Raw genomic sequence first — 18914 nt, 5'->3', positions numbered from 1 at the left:
ACAACACAACATCATCACGTGCAAATGACAGGGAACACAACTCTGGGGAAATCTTTAATTAGGTTAATCTTTGGTTAGGTTGCATACCTTTCTGTTAGTTATCCCATCCTTTCTTTAACCCAGTGGGACAATTAGCACATACTTCTGACATAAACATAGATTACTGACTCTTAATGCAGGCTATAAAAAAAAAAAAAAAAAAAAAAAAAAAAAGCCTGGGTTCTGTATCAAGTTTCTTTCTACAAGCTGGTTGCAAAAAGGCATGAAAACATCCACTGGTTACATAAAAACATGGATTGGTACATCAGTGTACACAGACCAGATTTGTTTTAAAGACTTGTTCCCACAGCAAGTGAAGGCGGTTTCAATTTGAACTGCAATGAAACATGTTTTTAATATCTGGTTCTAATAAAAAAAATATTCTCACATTTAAGGATCTGAGTTAAAAAGCAATTAGCAGGCTGTTTGAAAAATGTTTAGAAAGTTTATAAATAAAAGTAGTTTGCAGTAGCTAACTGTCTTTCTAAATAGTGATTTAAAAATAAGCTAAGCAGGTCAGTGCTTACATGACTGCAAGACTTGCTGGGTCGATGCTACACTGCCTTTAAGTAAGCTGTATCTCAACATATGTAGTGTCAAAGGTATCTCCTGAGATCAATTCCTCAGTCTTCCTAGACACAGATTAAGTGGAGTTTACTCTTTTCTAAAAAAATAGCTTGCAGAAAAGACTTTTATACAAGAGCTTTTATCTGCCTTATGTTCCTCCCCCCCACATCTGTAAATGAATGTGAGAGCTCCAGAAAATTGGTCCGCAAAATGTATCACTTCTTTAACACACACGAAGATGCAGGGCAATGCATGTGACTCTTCTTCTCAAGCCTTTCTTTTCCAAGAGATTAAGTGAACCTCATACAACCTTTTGTATTTCCCAAAATTGGTTTCTTTTGCTAACATTTTTAAGGATGCTTCAACCAAATTGAGCATTCTGTCAATACAGCTAAGCTGCTTTTGATTCTTTTCAAAGCCACTGATGTGTGTGACTTTCTTTTCACAACTGCTAGTAAAGGATCTCTCTTAATACACTTGTACTCACATTGTTAATGCCAGATGTCAAAACCATTCAGAAACAAGGAAAAAAATCACAGCAACAGCAAATCTAGCACCATAGATGTCCTCCTAAGGGCCACTCTTCACGTGCAGAGTGTCACTAAGAAGATTAGCACAAAAATCACAGCTTCCTACCCAAACAGTGTGGGGGGGATGAGGCCACCTACAGCCATTCACGCACGGACAATGGCAAGGCTGGAGAAAAAAATATTGGGTTTTTAGGTATGCAAAATCCAAGAAGATCCTTAAAGTTCATCTTTCAAAAGATTAATCAGACCTTCAGTACCTTTACAAAAGTGCAACAGCACACAGACTAATGGTAAAAGCTCAGCAAATCTGCCCAGTCTTAAAATCTGAACTGATTAAACTTCTGTCTCAGGCAAATTCCCTCACTGTCTTCAATTTCCAGCTTTTTCCTTTCCATTCCACAAATGAAGGAACAAACAGAATTGTTTGGCAGAGACCACCTGGGTCACCTGGACCTACCCAGGGCCTCTTGGAGCAGGTTGTCCAGGGTTTGTTTTGGCACATTTTCAGCATCTCTAAGGCTGGAGGTCCCACAGCCTCTCAGATTAACCTGTTCCAGTATTTCACAACCTCTTCAGTGCCAAGTCCATTTAAAAAAATGCAATTTACAGATGACCTGTAAATTCTCTGTACTTCCCAAAGCAGCACAGTCAGTTGTCCATGAGCAGTGGAAATGCTTCATGCCAGCCACGTGGAAGGAAGCAACCTTCCTTCTGCAGTTCCTAGTTCTGACAAGCCAAACCACACAAATTCCAAAGCACAGAGCATCCTGCTGCCTTTCAAGCTGTACAGGTTGAATATGGAGGAATAAGCATGGCGGTGGAGAAACTTAAAATATAAAGTTATGAAACAAGCCTTTATGTGCTGAAGAGGGTGCAGCGAAGGGCAACTAAGCTGATTAGGGGTCTGGAGAACCAGCCTTATCAGGAGAGGCTGAGGGAGCTGGGGCTGTTCACCCCGGAGAAGAGGAGGCCGAAGGGAGACCTCATCGCCCTCTACAACTACTTGAGAGAAGGCTGTGATGAGGTGGGTGTTGGCCTCTTCTCCTAAGTGACTAGCGATAGGACAAGAGGAAACGGGGTCAAGTTGCACCAGGGAAGTTCAGATTGGATATTAGGAAAAATGTCTTCCCAGCAAGAGCGGTGAGACATTGGAACAGGCTGTCCAGGGAGGTGGTAGAGGCACTGTTCCTGGAGATGTTCAAAAAACGGGTGGACGTGGTTCTTTGGGAGATGGTTTAGTGGTTGGGGGTTGTAGGGCAGATGGTTGGACTTGATGATCTTCAATGGTCTCTTCCAACCTTGATGATGATTCTATGATTTTTATTTCTTTTTAGAATGTTAAAGACAAGCTCCATCACATCCAATGTTCCAGAAAAAGTAGTGGAAAAAAGCTGCATGAAGGAGGAATCCCAAAACAGTAATAAAAAATGACATGCTTGCACACCTGGTATACTTTCTGAAATTATGTTTATTATAATGATTTGTGATAGTAAAAGGATCCCTACAAAATATTAAATCTACTTTGACTAAAAATCCAGTTTATGGAAGATATCTTGCCTGGTATATTCTTGGGTTTTAACTTCAAATCTACCAAAGTTATCAGTAAAATAAAAGCCCATGTTCATGCTGCATAATATTCCAATACAACTTGTTTCAATATTGGTGACTTTTTAATCCATTGAACACAAAATTCACAATTTTCAACAGTTTTTTTAAAAGGTATAAAGTATATTGAAATAGGAAGTTTATTTAATTGGATTAAATCTGATAAAAACATACAGACTACTGCTCTGACACAAATTAATCTTTCAACATAGGCTACTTATAATATTGTGTACCTTTTCAGCAATAAATTTTTACTGAAAAAGTGTAACAAGCTTCTAGGCAGCAACTTAAAACTTCCCTACTGTCCCACAGAGCAGTTTTCACAGCTCTTCTGGTTCGTTATTCAAAGTATCCTTGAGCAGAGACGTCCACAGCTACATGCCATTTAGCAGAAGTTTAATTACCTGGTTGTAATGTCAGTCCTTTTCAGTCCTTAAAATGACTTCTAAAATTCTTGCATATATTTATATGCAATGTTTGTCCACCAAATGCCCATTTGTTATGCACAATTACATCAATTGCTTCCTGATTTAAAAATACAGTATAAATTAAATCAATCTTCAAATGTTAAAATTATTTAAATAATCATGTATTTTATGTTAAGGTGTATAACTTTGACTATGAAACACATCTGATTAGAAATATTTATCATCATGCCAGGGTAACCGATTAAAAAGGCAAAACTGTCTATTTAAGAAATAATAATAATGTTCTCAAAGAAACAGCCAACTAGGAATTTAGATAATTTTTAACTGTTTCTGGCTGTGTCAGCATTAAATATTTCATTATAATCAGATTTCTATGAAGCTGTAAAAATTTAAGATTTATTTGCATTCAGTTCACTGTGAATAATCTTTAAATAAGAATCATTACAGGCTTAGGCAATGACTTCAAATACTTCTGAGAAGGGAGTCAGAGGTCCATTAGAAAGTTAAATGATCAACAGATGGTTTTAGTGATGTCAGTGTGAAATAAATGTGTTGCCAAGCTGATAGTTACTGAATCCTAAAATTGTTCTTCTTTGTGAGGAATGTATACTGTGTTGCATTAAATGTGAGGTGAAATGGCAGCCTCGCAGATCGTACCACCTGGACAAGTTTCTGTGTGATGTGCTCTAGGTGATCCTGCTCTGGCAGGGGGGTTGGACTAGGTGATCTTTTGAGGTCCCTTCCAGCCCCAAGGATTCTGTGATTCTATGATTCTATGATTTTTTAACGCTGTGCCAGCTCTCATGTCATCTCCAGACAAAGATGACCAACTGTTCCCCTTCCAAGCAAGCAGTCACTTCTGCTCAAATTCCTTGCAAGTGGGTTAAAACAACACAAAACAAAAAGGAGAAACCACTTGAATGAAACAGAAGTGGAAAATAATCACACCTCCTTGATGGAAATTGTAGGAAAAACAGCAAGAAAAACAGTGCTTTGGATTACAGATGTTTTATATTTTCTAGGTATTGACAAAAGTAAAATGGTCTTCTAATACTTCATAAAAATAACTACTGTTTTACTACAGTTAAAACTACAAATGCAAGCAGTGGGGGGGAAAGCTAATGCAAATTAATTGATTTAGAAATGCATCCTTTTTAATCACCTGACAAGTTTTAGCATCTACTTCTAAATGTGCACTTAAAAATAAATAATTCTAATTAAAGATACGTTCTGAAAGGCACAGATTTTGGAAGTCATTCATAGCAATTTGCAGGTGTAAATAAAATGAAAATGGTGCAATTTGTTCTAAGAATAAAAATGGACGTAACACACAAAAGACTTTTTTTCACTTCTATTAAATTTGCTGATCTTGGCTACAATAGCTGGCTCACAGCCTTAGCCTGTAAAATTTGCATTTCTTCATGAAATGAAAATTAATTTAAAAGAAGATTCATGACAGTCTATCTCAAATCCTCCATAACCTTTTTCAACTTGATTACATACTTTAAATTAACTATTGTTATAGCCCTTATTAGCTAACCATCACACAGCTTTTGAAAATGAGCACTATACAAATTTGGTGAGATTCAGAAGCAATAACGAACAGGAAAATGTACAAGAAGTCTCTGAAATAAAAACATTTTTCCTCATTTCTGCCCACAACATTTCAAGTGAGGACCTCTCCATCCAAATGTTACACCAGATGACAGAGTTCACTGATGAGCTTATTATTTATTGTTATTTATTTATTTTTAAAGCTTTTGAATACATTACATCAACACCAGTATAGAATTCACTGACCTTCTATATATTTTATTAATTTAAAATATATTTATAATATGTGAAAAATACAACACTGATGTTAAAGAGACACATTCTTATTTTCTGGAAAACTATAACAAAATTCATTCATTCTGTTTCAAAGGTGTGAATTCCATGTACCTCTGTCTTTGGTTTTTTTAAAGTAATCTGAATGTCTGACTTCATGACTGAACCACTTCAGCCTTAATTGTACAATGAGCAGATCTTGACAACTGTGAGGCACCAGCTCTTTCCCTTCGGTCCTTAGCAAATGAAATCACTTCTTACTTTTACCTGCTACAAAAGCAAATTTAACTATCAAGTCTGTAAAGACTCAACAATTTAAATCTCACCATAAAGCATTTTTTACAGAGCTCATGATAGATTTGCACCCATTTTCTGAAACCTCTTTTTTTTTTTTTTTATTTTCAGCTTTGAGAATGTGAACACCCAGAGAAAATGCTGCCATTATCTCCTTTTAATTATTTATACTATATTTGTGCACTTTTAGTAGAAGGATAATACAATTCTACTCTATAATCACAATTTGCTGTTTGCCCCAAATAAAAATACACACAGAAGGATGGATACTTAGTTTGAATATTCAGTAGCCCCAGCAATCAGCAGCTTGCAGGACTATCTTGTGGAAGCTCCGGATGCACAAGAGAAGGGCCAAATCTGTTCTAATTTATGGAGAAGGAGGGAAGAGCAGCTTGAAAATTAGAGGGCAGAAAGCAAATAAAGCACACGCAGGGTCATATATCTTACACAACAAAAGAACTAACTGAAAATGGTTCTCCTTTCTCAAATAATAAATGTACGTTGATTTTCTAAGTAGATATTCGGGGTTTAGTAAAACTCATCACTAAATAGACCAGATTAAAAGTAACAAGATTAATAGCACAGATAGCTCTTTTTGAGTTATGTTTTGCTCCTTCCTTAGAGTACTTGCAGATTTGTTGTGTAAACACAGGTTCAAATTTACACACAAATATTTGATCTGTTCAGTGCAATTTCTATTATACTAATGAATTCCATCTGCTCATTAAACTAAATCTGTACTTTCAGGGTTAATGAACTCTCTCATGAATTAATCTACCTCTGCCCTACTACCTAGCTCAACTACCCTGACTTTCATAACACCCAAAAAGATAACACACACCGTGGTAACAGACTTTGTCTTTAGCCTTTGCTATGTTTCCACTGCAAGAATATCCCCTTGCTGCAGACCAGCTCATGTTCCTCAGCCTCTCCTTAAAAGAGCTTCAAAACTTACAGCTGCAGAACATACACTCTACAAACGAACCAAGTGCAGAAATATTCCAGCATTGTGCACTGCCAAGGGGATGAAATAAAACCATTAGTATATATTTATCTTAATCTGAACCCAGTACTTTGCAGTTGTGGTATTTGTGACTTTTTCCAAGATTATGATAAATTTTTCTTCTCCTGACTCCTCTACCTGTTCTCCCTTTCCTCCCTCCCAAAAAATGTTTGGTATTTAATTGAGATTCCTGGTCCCAGCCTGTAACTGACATTCACCTTTTTCTAGTTTTCTCTGCAGAAAGGATTGAACAGCTCAACGCTGCAATTAACTAAACATCAGGAAGCCAGGAAAAAAATAAAAATCCAGCAGTATAATGTTCATGAACTGAATTACCCACAAACCAGGCCAGCAGCCAGCATGGGAAACTGGAGAAATAGGCCATTTAATCTTCTCTGCCTCGACAGAAATGCCAGAGAAAGGAGGTCCAGGAGAGGCTGCCTCACTACCACCACTGAACACAGTTTCTGCATCTGAGAAGCAAACCACTAAAGCCTCCCTCCTTCCCCATCACACAGCAGAAGGACAGGAAACAGCTGCAAGCCAGCCTGCAGCAAGCACATGACAACTGTCAAAAACGGTTTTGATTAGTAATGCTGCCAGATAGAATAAAAGATAAGAGCTGAAAGATCACACTGGCCAGCCCAGGAATATACGAGCACACTTGCACGTAGTCAGTGTTCCCCCAGGACTCAAGGCAGTGAAGTCTTCAGATTTCCAGCTCCAAAATGGGGAGAAGGAGCGCATGCACCCATCCATCCCTCACCACCCCTGCAGCAAGAGGACTTCCCACCCTCCCTCCATCTCATTTGGAACTGATCCATGGGGCTTGTTTCTGCTATCTGGCCAAGGGCTGCTGGAAAATTGCACAGAAACAACAGGTCTGCCCAACCCTGATGCAGCCACCAAGTGCCTGGTAACAGGGCAACACTGCCCTAAGCCCACTGCAACACTGAGTCCTTGTCATAGAATCATAGAATCCTAGGGGTTGGAAGGGACCTCGAAAGATCATCTAGTCCAACCCCCCTGCCAGAGCAGGGTCACCTAGAGTACATCACACAGGAAGGCGTCCAGGCGGGTTTTGAATGTCTCCAGCGAAGGAGACTCCACAACCTCTCTGGGCAGCCTGTTCCAGTGCTCTGTCACTCTTACAGTAAAAAAATTTTTCCTGATATTCATCTTAAACCTCCTATGCTCCAACTTGTATCCATTACCCCTTGTCCTGTCACTGGTCTTCACTGAAAAAAGCTTAACTCCATCGTCTTGACACTCACCCTTTACATATTTGTAAACATTGATGAGGTCCCCCCTCAGTCTCCTTTTCTCCAAACTAAAGAGACCCAGCTCCCTCAGCCTTTCCTCATAAGGGAGATGTTCCACTCCCTTAATCATCCTTGTGGCTCTGCGCTGGACTCTTTCAAGCACTTCCCTGTCCTTCTTGAACTGAGGGGCCCAGAACTGGACACAATATTCCAGATGTGGCCTCACCAATGCAGAATAGAGGGGGAGGAGAACCTCTCTTGACCTACTAACCACACCCTTTCTAATACACCCCAGGATGCCATTGGCCTTCTTAGCCACAAGGGCACACTGCTGACTCATGGTCATCCTGAAGGATGACCTTAAGGAATGGGCTGCTGCAGTGCAGCATAGGAGCCTACGAGCCACCACTGCAGCACGAGTTGGTTCTGTTCCTCACCCTCTGCCTCCTGCAGGAAATTCAAGTGTTCATTTAACCATCATCTATCACCATTCCTCCAGATTTTTACCATTTTACCAACACTATATAGAAACATAGAATAGTTTGGGTTGAAAGAGACCTTAAAGATAATCTAGCTCAGTATTCCTGCCATGGGCAGGAACTTCTTTCGCTAGACCAGGCTGCTCAAAGCTCCATCCAACCTGCCCTTGAACAGGTACAGTGCATGGAACTTCTCTGGGCAACCTGTGCCAGTGTCTCACCACCCTCACAGTAAAGAGTTTCTTCTCTGTGCTCTGTCTAAATCTGCCATCTTTCCATTTAAAACCATTGCCCTTCATCCTACAGCTACAGATTTTGGTAAAAAATCTGTCCCTGTCACTCTCATAAATCATCTTTAAGCACTGCAAGGTGCTATAAGGTCTCCCCAGAGACTTCGTTCTCCAGCCTGAACAGCCCCAACTCTCTCAGCCTTTCCTTATAAGAGAGGTGCTCCAGCCCTCAGTTCACCTTTGTGGCCTTCCACCCACAGTTCCTCAGTGAGTTATTGGGACAACTGAGAGAAAAATCCAAAGACCCCTGATTCTATTCTCCACTCTAACTCCTGGAAAAAGGCAGAGATTCACACACTCAATGACACCTGTAAACTATTCCAGAAGCCCTGAGCCTTGCAACAGAGACATTTATAAGTTTTCCTATGACCACTAAATTAATGAGCTGTATATTTAGACAGCTTTATTTCATATTATCTAAGCATGTGTTCTGGAATTTCATACTAATTTAAATACAGCCATTTACAATTCCTTTTTCTGCCTTCATTGACCATAACTTCTCGCCAGCATGAACTCTGAGCGGGTTCAATTCAGTGCATTCCCTATAAGCTTTACAAGATTTATGTTTAATGTGTTTCACAACCATGGTCTTTTTTCTTTAGGGGATTACCTCATCTTTTACGTTTCCCAGTGGTAGCAATTTGAAGTAGCAGTTCTCAGTATTTGCAAATGGAACAAAAAAATTCTTTGTCTCGATTGGTTTGTTTCCATGTATTGTAATTTACCCACAGAGTTATGAGTTAAACTAATACAAATCTAATCTAAACAACATTTTCAAACTAGCAATTTACCATCATCATGTTGTAAACAGTAAGTATTACAAACTACATCTACTTTGGATGTAGACTACACCTACACAACTCACCTACAAACATTATTGTTGATACATGTGTTTGTTACACAAGCTTTCTGAACTAATTAGAAACAGAACACAGAGGTTAATGCTATTTCATTTTTGGTACAGCTTATAAAAATGCCTCTCTCCTCTGTCTAGAAAAGTTTCACTGATGTTAAACAAGAGCTAAACTGGTTTTGATGAAGGATATGTATATTCGGAAGATGACCTAACAAAAAACGCAGTTATGTGATTTTATTCATCACATTCTGTAGTCCATTTGAAAAAAATCAAATGCTGATTATAACTGATTAAAACCACTTAATACAAATTAATCGGAAACAAAATTCAGAAAGTAAAATTTGGTATTTATCATAGGGGGAATGGTAACTAACTACTAACATCCAGCACTATTCCTCATTATTAAAAAAAAAAAAAACAACAAACTTTTCCTTTTAAGGAGAGCTAAAAACAGGAGAGCTTAGAACAATATTTTAAGAGCTGGCAGAAGCACTGGTAAACCTCTTCCTGTTCTTGAGAAAGCTGTTCTTAAATTGTCCAAGAGTAACTAATAGAAACCCTCACTTACATGCAGCATAATGCTCAACAGTGTTTGCTATGAGCCTGCAACAGAATCCATTTCAGATGAACTGAACAAGCAAGATTCCTTCTTCCCAAGCATCCTTCTTGGAACTGGGGTTTAAGACAGTGTGGGGCCCATTGCAAAGCAAACTTGCTCATTGTTATTTCAAGGAAGGCAGGAAGCTTTTATCGTACAACCAATCTCAGAAGGAAGCCACACTTCTCCTTTACGTACATACACTGTCAGAAGGGCCAAGTCTATTCTCAACACTGAGCCTGCTGACAAAAGCTTCAATGCAGATGTACTCCAGAAGCCATGATTTTTAATAAGCAAGGTTCTGATATAACACCTACCCACAATCATGAAAACATTACGCAAACATACAACAGCGAAGACTAGTGAAGCCTGTCAAACCCGCTCAAACAAAAGTGATGAGAACCCACCACCTTTAATTGTGCAGCTGAAGAATTCTGACTTTAAAAACACAGCAGAATTCTCCCATGTATAGTAACAATTTAAAAACACTTCATTTCTGTCTCTCTGTCATGCTAGGAGCTGGATACTCCTCCTTCCTGCTCTTGAACATCTTCCACCAAGAGAAGCTAACTGGACTGACCCTGCCAACTGATGAATTACCACAGTCAGCCCAGCAGCAGGACTGAAGAACAAATATCAAATGTCATAGCAGGAGAAAGTACCTCCAGCAACCCAAATCAGCAAAATGCCCTTAAAAATTAAGGCATCAGCCAGATTCACACTCCCTTTGGCTACAGTCTCCACGTTCTGAAAAACATCAGAGCCAAAGAGGTTTTCATTCAGGCCTGCTCCACAATCTTGTAAATGCCAAGATTACTGTAGTGAATTGTCTTCAACACTACAAAAAATCCTTGCCTGGTGTACAATGACCTGGTAATTTTAAGCTTTATAATCCTGGTAAGCTTTATAATCCTAACAATAACTTGGCATGTTTTTTTATATAGGGAAAAAAGTTTAGCTTACTCTAACGTATAAAATGTGAGACTTGATTTCTACTATCACATATCAACTGTCTCACAGGACATGAGCCCTTCATCAAAATTTGAGAATTTTACTGTAGAGAATAGTAAAAGAAGGAACAAAAGCTACATGGTGATTATATGACGATCAGCGCCAGGTCTGGAAAACCCCTGCTTCACTTTCTCTAAAATTTGGAAGGCAAATCATGAGCAAAGCAGGAACAATTACAATGAGAGTATTGGTAAAATAAGTAAAGTTCTGAAAAAAAGGAAAAATAAAAAAGAAAGCACCCAAAGCCTGTTTGAGAAACACGCCTTTTGCACACTAAAGTTAACTGAAATATTACTACATACTTAAATAGAAGAAATGTTAATTCAAAACATGGCACTTTTAAAAAATCTCATACTATATATATCACAATAATCAAATTATTCAAGAACCCAAGGCTTCTCTGGAATCATTATTTTAATCATGATGAATTAGCACTATTAATAAAGACTTGTTACACTGTCCAAAACACAATATACAATTCCTGTATACAATGACAACACCATTAAAATCTCATTAAAAAAAAACCAAACACAACAAACAACACCTTATTTGGAAAATTGTATATTTTATTTTTGTATCATAAGACCAGAACTAATTGAATTTTTATGCAAATTAGCATATTAATGTCTGATGGTATATTTAATGTAGGTTTGTATATTCTGCTATAATAATCTGCCCTGTTCAAAAAATGTACTTATGAAAATTGGAAATTTTCATGTACCAATGCACAACATGTAACATTCACACAGAGCAAAGACAAAGCAAGAGATTTTTAAGTCTGCAACTGAATTTGCACATTTCTTAGGATATCACAAGAAGCATCACCAACGTAACACCTGCTAGATTTACCCAATCCAGAAACTGCAGCATGATCCTAAGCTGCTCTGAGTGATGTAGAGTTGTAGCACACAATATTGGGAAAGTAGGGAAAGCAATGAGGACATGGCTTAAACTTAAAAATGCAGTGAAGCTCAAATTCTTGCTCCTCACCTCAGGACCAGACAAATCACAGAATCCCTTCACCAGACCACTTTATTCACCCTATGTTTACTCATTCTCTCAATATTAAACATGTAAAGAACCTAAAAAAAACTATATCAATTTTAAAATTCACAACAAACACTTTAAACAAACACAAAATAACATGAAAGAGGATTTTTTACTTGGAACAAAGTACCAAATACATTTAGTAGGTCTATTACATAAACTGTACTGGATTGCATGGAGAAGCATGTTCGTCTGCACATTCTGTACATTAACCCAGCCAAATAATAGCTCATAACTCTTGGGGAAAAAGTATATAAATCACACTTACAGAAGAAGGAACTGTATAAAGAATGTAGCAATATTAAAACATTTTAGAAACTGTGGCAGACAATCAGCTGAGCCTAAAACATGCTGTGTTCCCCATCAAATGAACAAATTAATCCTGATAAGTGCAGAAATATCGAATGGGATCATAAATCAGACTTTTAATGTCCCATCTGGGCTCACACTTCAGCAAGCTTTCAAAACACGGCCGAAGAAACAATGCACATGTTTTGCAAACATTAAGAGTAGATAACAAGACGTTAAACTATCAAGTATCTGGTCAGGTCTTCACTAAAGCTTTTCCTTCTCATTTATCAGATGTTTAAACTTCTCACCTCCTCACTTACAAAATGTACAGAAAAAAGAAACCTTGGTGCTGCTAAGATTGACAGGCTCTGCTGGCATTTAACAGAGTTTAATAATCAAAACAACAGAAAAATTGTTAGCATTAATCATCAACAATAAGGTGCTCCCCAGATGTAGCTGTGTCACAGGCTCTATAATAACACAACTGTCTCTATGGGAACTCTCCAATAGTCAGCTCTTTCACTCAGTAGAAATAGGGAAGGCTGGATTACCACTTTTACAAAAGCATTCAGATAAAAACAGTTTCAACTGGAGTAGTGAGGTGTGGTTCTGTTTCAAGCAAGGGTCTTATCACAGGAAGCAGAACATACTCATCTGTGTTAACTCTTGGTTTAAAGGCTCAGTGGCTGTTTAAAAAATAAGTTGTCACCCAGAAGTCTCAAAAAAAAGGCTAAAGAGAAGGTTTGTCATCAAGCTGAAAGAAGTCTGTCACCAAAACAGCCATCAAATTGTAATGGCAACTATAAGGTACGAGTAAATCCATTTTCACAGAGCCTGAAAAAGACCCTTCAGCCTTTCCTTCCCACACCCAGAAAAAGGAGGTGGCATTTTACATTTTAATTATTTTTACTTCTACCATAGAGGGTCTTTCTCACTTTCTTCCTATACACCAAGCTTTCACTTCCACAATATACTACAGATGGGAGGCAGAGCAACACATGATCGTAAACAGCCAGACCCCATTACAGCTTCCAAAATGCAAGTGCCACAGAAACGTGGTGAGGTGAATCGGGATTAGGCTTCAGAAGTTACTGGAGTCTCTGTGGCTGGCACCCACGGAGCCAGAAACACAGAATGAATGGATCTCTCAGTGTTTTATAGTAATTAGGTACATTTCTGAAACTGGCACTTCGATTGCTTCGTCTGAACTAATTGAGCACAATGCAAAACACTGCTCTGAAATGCCAAACAGCAAATTTAACAAGCTTATAAAAGAGCCAGGAATACAGATTCCTTTTTTTTTTTTCCTTATTACAGAAAAAAAAAAGTATTGGCCTAACTTGCCAATACACAAAACTGAGAGCTGGAGCTGGAAAGTGTCCAGAATAGCTCTGTAAGTGTCATTTTATTAGCCCGAGACTGTTAATAAATATATTGTAAACGAACTTATACTTGCTTGGCTGGATATAAAGAAACAATTGTATCGCTGTTCTTCCAATGTTCACAATTTACTCTAGTTCTTCACTTTTTTAATCTAGTTATGCTGTTTCTTATACTAGCTTACCTTAGGAACTGACATTTATTTGGTCCATAAATTACACTAATGCAGTTTAGTGCTCTTTCATAAATTTTACAAACACAACACTTACAGAACATAGACCTGTATTAATTAAAGCCATGCCTACTAAAATCTAACATTTCCTTTAACATTTTTACTTACTGCTAATTCTGGAAGCATGTAGATGGACAAAGGCTTTCTCTTCCCTTTCACCAGGTGTATTTTTAAAGTTTATATACACACACAGAAGTGCATTTTTGTGTGTGTGTATCTTATTACCAGTATGCCACAGCTGATACTACACAATCTTCAATAGGAAAATGACTGTCTTCCAAGAAATTGGCATATAAGCTACAAATTAGATCCTTTCATTAAGAGAAATGTAATTCATTCTTAACAATTTCCACTTCTGACTTTATCATTGCAAGACTTTCATTACTTATTTACTTGTTAAAAAAATGCTTTAGCTATTTCTAACACTAGATGTTAGAGTCTTTAAAGAGTAAAACTAGACATCCATAATAAACATTCAGGAAATTTGAAAAAGGGCTTGTGCCTTACAGGAGCAAAAAAGGTTTCAGGTACATATTGCATATTGATAGGTAAGGCAAATACTAAGGTATTTAGTTCTATAACAATTTTTATGCCTGGGATTAGTTTTAAAGGGGGAAAAATAAAGCTACTGTTATTTAATAGTGGCATATGAATATAAATTCAATATATTGAATAAATATCTAATAAATATTGCAATAGCAGTAGACTGCACAACAATACAGGAAGATATAGATGACATATATACAACAATGTCTATAACATGCACTTACTGTACTATTTAGCCATACTTCATAGAATCCTAGAATGGTTTGGGTTGGAAGGGACCTTAATGATCATCATGTTCCAATGCCCCTGCATGGGCAGGGACACCTCCCACTAGATCAAGGTTGCTCAGAGCCTCATCCCACCTGGCCTTGAACACTGTCAGGGACATGGGAGCCACAACTTCCCTGGGCAACATGTGCCAGTGTCTCACCACCCTCACACTAAAGAATTCCTTCCTAATGTCTAACCTAAATCTTCCCTCTTCCTGCTTAAAATGATTACCCCTTGTCCTCTCACTACACACCTTTGTAAAAAGTCCCACCCCAGCTTTCCTGTAGCCCCTTCAGGTACTGGAAGGGCACTTACTATGAAGTTTCTCCAGAGCTTTCTCCAGGGTTAACAACCCCAACTCTCTCAGCATCTTCATGGCCCTCCTCTGGACTTGCTCCAAGAGCTCTATGTCCTTCCTGTGTCAGGGGCTCCAGAAATGGACACAGTACTGCATGTGGGGTCTCACGGGTGCCAAGCAGAAGGGCAGAATCACCTTCCTGGCCCTGCTGGCCACACTTCTTTTGATATAGCCCAGGACACGATTGGCGCTCTGGGCTGCAAGTGCACATTGCCAGCTCACGTTGAGCTTTTCATCAACCAGCACCCCCAGGTCCTTCTCCTCAAGACTGTTCTCAAGCCATCCTCCACCAGCCTGTATCTGTGCTTGGGTTTGCCCTGACCCAGGTGCAGAACCTTGCACTTGGCCTAGCTGAGCTTCATGAGGCTGGCAGAGGCCTACCTCTCAATTCTGTCAAGGTCCCTCTGGACCCTTCCCTCAAGCACGTCAACCACACCACACAGCTTGGTGTTGTTAGCACACTTGCTGAGGGTGCACTCAATTCCACTGTCCATGTCTCTGACCAAGATGTTAAATAGCACTGGTCCCAGTATCAACTCCTGAGGAACAGCCCTCATCTCTGGTCTCCATCTGGACATCAAGCCATTGATCACTACTCTCTGAGTGCGACCACATAGCCAGTTCCTTACCTACCAAGTGGTCCATCCACCAAAGTCACATCCTACCTATTTTGAGACCAGGATGTAATGCGGGACAGTGTCAAAGGCTTTGCACAAATCCAGGTAGATGACATCAGTCGCTCTTCCCTTGTCCACCGATGCTACCTCTCTCCTATTTGCAAATATTTTAAAATCTGCTATACTTTCTACAGTAAATACATCATACCAACTCACAAGAACAACTTGAGGTGCTGCACGTCTTGCCCTGGACTCAGCTGCCTCCCTCATACAAAGCCCCTGAGCTCCCAGCACACAGAACCTGAGGTGAGCAACATGAATAACTCCATCACCAACCCACGGCCAATATCTCACTGGATCTCGCTACCACCATAAAAGAGCTGACTCACTCGCCATGACAGCAGGGCCAGGTCTGCACGTCCACAGCCTCACACACACACATTCCCATCACAGAGAGCAGGAAACGTAGCTCACGGGCATATACAAACTCCACGCAGGCATTTAATCCAACATGACATCTTTGTGAACAATTTAAGCTAACACAGCAGCACTTATGCCACAGTAAAACCTACGAGATACGATAAATAATTTACAAGAGCAGTGCGGTCACTACCAGTGTTTGTTTTCTCAGTGGTCTTTATTAAACCAAATCACTAGGATTAAAGCTACTACAACAAAAAACTGGAGACAGACATGAGTGGGTTGACAACTTTTCTGTTTGTTTAAGCCAGTCTTACCGAGGAGACTCAAGTTAAATATGACCAGAAATACATTTGTCATGATATAATTTCAATTCTCAAGTATCTGGAACCAATTAATGTTGGGAAAGTTTCAAAAGGGCCACCCAGTAATAAACACAAAATAATTTGTGTCTGCTGTCTTGTTTGCGATAATTTTTTTATTGCTACCTCAGTTTCAGATGTCAGAGTAACAACTTCCACATTCCGATTAAAATGTGAATTGAATCCATATGGAAAAAGATGCTCAAGCCCATCAAAATCAAAATAACTCCCTTATTTCTGACATCCCATACAGTGACATTTATGAAGCTCAACATTTTGACCATTCTCGATTTAAATCAGGGAAAATTTTAAATTATTACCAATAATTAGATATGTAATGGGAGAACATTTCTGTAACTTTGGAGAAAAGTTAATGTAATCTATCTTAATTAAAGGTCTGTGGCAAAAATATCATTTAAGCCTCTGAATGATGTAACAGTCGTAATTGCTGAAATTATTTCATTTCCTGTTATAATTATTTAGGAAATACACATTATTATGACTAAATAATGTTCTATGCTTTCAAATATTTACACCACAGACTAGCTATACAGTTTATTTATCTTCCTACTTAAAAGTAGAAGGAGGAAACTGCCGAGAATCAAGAGTACTTTAAAAAGAAGCTATGTCCTCTGTTCTGCAGTCATGAAGCCATCACCCTTTTCCTCCCTCCAGCCTGAAAAAAGGAATACCTCTCCAGAAGACTTGTCTCTAACTAGAGAACAGAGAATAAAGTTAGAGGCAGAACTCCTAATGGCATTTACTGTTCTTTAAAACCTCTCAGTACTTCTTCTTATTTCTTTAAACAAAAAAAAAAAATCTATTATTTCTGCCCATTTATTTATTTCTATGGCAATTAACCAGGCCCAGGCAGGCCCCTCCCCTGAGTAACTGGGTGTTAGCAACGAACAGTGCGTCCAGCAACGCCACCAAACACGTTCCAAAGTACCAAATGCCATGTGGTTGCCCTGCATTTTCCTTTCCTTGCTTGCCACCAGGTGCCTGGTTGTTTTCCATAAGGTAAAAAGAATTGGGCAAAAAAATCGAAAAAATCCTGCTTCTCTATGTTCCATTAGTTATCGCACAGACAGCTAGGGTGACAAAACACAAATACACAGGTAACAGGTTACACACCCAGATGTTGTGGGAGGCAGGGCAGTGTGCTTCAGCAAGCTCTCAGCCTGCCTGGGGTCTGGTGGGTCAATCTGCCAACTGCTGGAATTGTTGCTCAACACACACCACAAAATGTCTTCTGCTGCTGGTACTGTACTGGCCCAGGGTACAAGACTCCCCTTCCCAGATGTAGATATGTAAAGTCTTCTAACTCACCCTCCAAAAGCAGAAAGAGAAATATCTGTATTAAACCCAAAAGCACAAAAACAGCCATACCAGAAGAGGTCCATGGCCAACCTAACTCAGTTAGTTCTTTGTCTCTAACAACAGCAGTGTCAAATGACTAAAACGTACCTTCCCTGCTATACGCTTCAGCAAACTAGAGACTAGAGCTGCCAGAACAAGATAAAGTAGCACAGAATGGAAGAGACTTCAAGGATCATCTGGTCCAACCTTGCTAGGCAAGAATATGATTTAGATGAGATGGCCCAGCACCTTGTCAAGCTGAGTCTTGGAAGTGTCCAGTGCTGGGGAATCCACCACTTCCCTGAGGAGATTATTCCAATGTCCGACTGTTCTCATAGTGAAATATTTTTCTTCTGGTGTTAAATCAAGATCTCCCCAGGAGTAACCTGCACCCATTACTCCTCGTCTTTTCCATGCAACTCCTTGTAAAAAGGGAGTTTCCATCTTCTTGCATCTTCACATTTGATTGTCCTACTGAATTTCTGCCACCCCCCGCCATGATTTCTCTTCTTGTTATCCACAGGAAAACTTTCAGCATTGTGTGTGCATCAGTTGGTTTTGAACAGCTAACAATCTTCTTTGGCATCCCTTAGTTCTTGTATTACAAGTTAATAGTTTATCACTCCTCTCCACACAAATACAATTTTACATACTTGTCTCCTATACCTCCTCAGTCATTCTACCCCAGGCTGGTTACTTAACTTAGCTCCTTTGCTTTCATGTGTTCTTTAACACCTTGCACCTTTATTTTTCCACGAGGTACTTTCTCTGCTTCTATTACACTTTAAAGAGGACCAGAACTACAGACAGTAGTAAACCTGTCAGCACACCCATGATTTTTATAGTGGAGTGATAATTATTTTTCTGTTTTATCCTCTATTTCTTTCCCAATCATCCTTAATATTAAATAGAAAGGGTTGGGGGGAGGAGAGGGAGGGTTAATAGCTACAAAGTGTTGAAGCGACATTCACCTCATAATTCCAAATTCCTGTCCCTCCAAATAGCAAGTCAGTGTCCAATGCTGTGTATGTAATTAAGAATTTTCCTCCCCACATACACTGTGTTACTGTCACTTTGTCACAGCACAGTACCTGAGTTTTCTGCAAGTCTCCAGACCCAGCTCTCATTTTTCACAATCCTAGACAAATTATAAATAGCAAAACTTTGTCTTCTTAGTTCTCTCTTTCCCAGAGGATTTATCACAATGGCAATCAATGCTCTTCCCCATTACCAGTATTTTGCC

The 18914-nt window shown here is 39.0% G+C and overlaps 1 protein-coding gene across 1 annotated transcript in view; it reads right to left on the bottom strand.

The window, feature by feature from the left end:
* The window catches only part of TMEM135 (transmembrane protein 135), a 175677-nt gene that overhangs the window by 103843 nt on the left and 52920 nt on the right, over positions 1-18914 (bottom strand). The window lies entirely within an intron of this gene.

Source organism: Apus apus, chromosome 1 (genome assembly GCF_020740795.1).
Source record: "Apus apus isolate bApuApu2 chromosome 1, bApuApu2.pri.cur, whole genome shotgun sequence".
In the NCBI taxonomy this organism is placed as follows: domain Eukaryota; kingdom Metazoa; phylum Chordata; class Aves; order Apodiformes; family Apodidae; genus Apus; species Apus apus.
The sequence above is the reverse complement of the archived record's forward strand: the minus strand, read 5'-3'. Positions and strand labels throughout refer to the sequence as shown.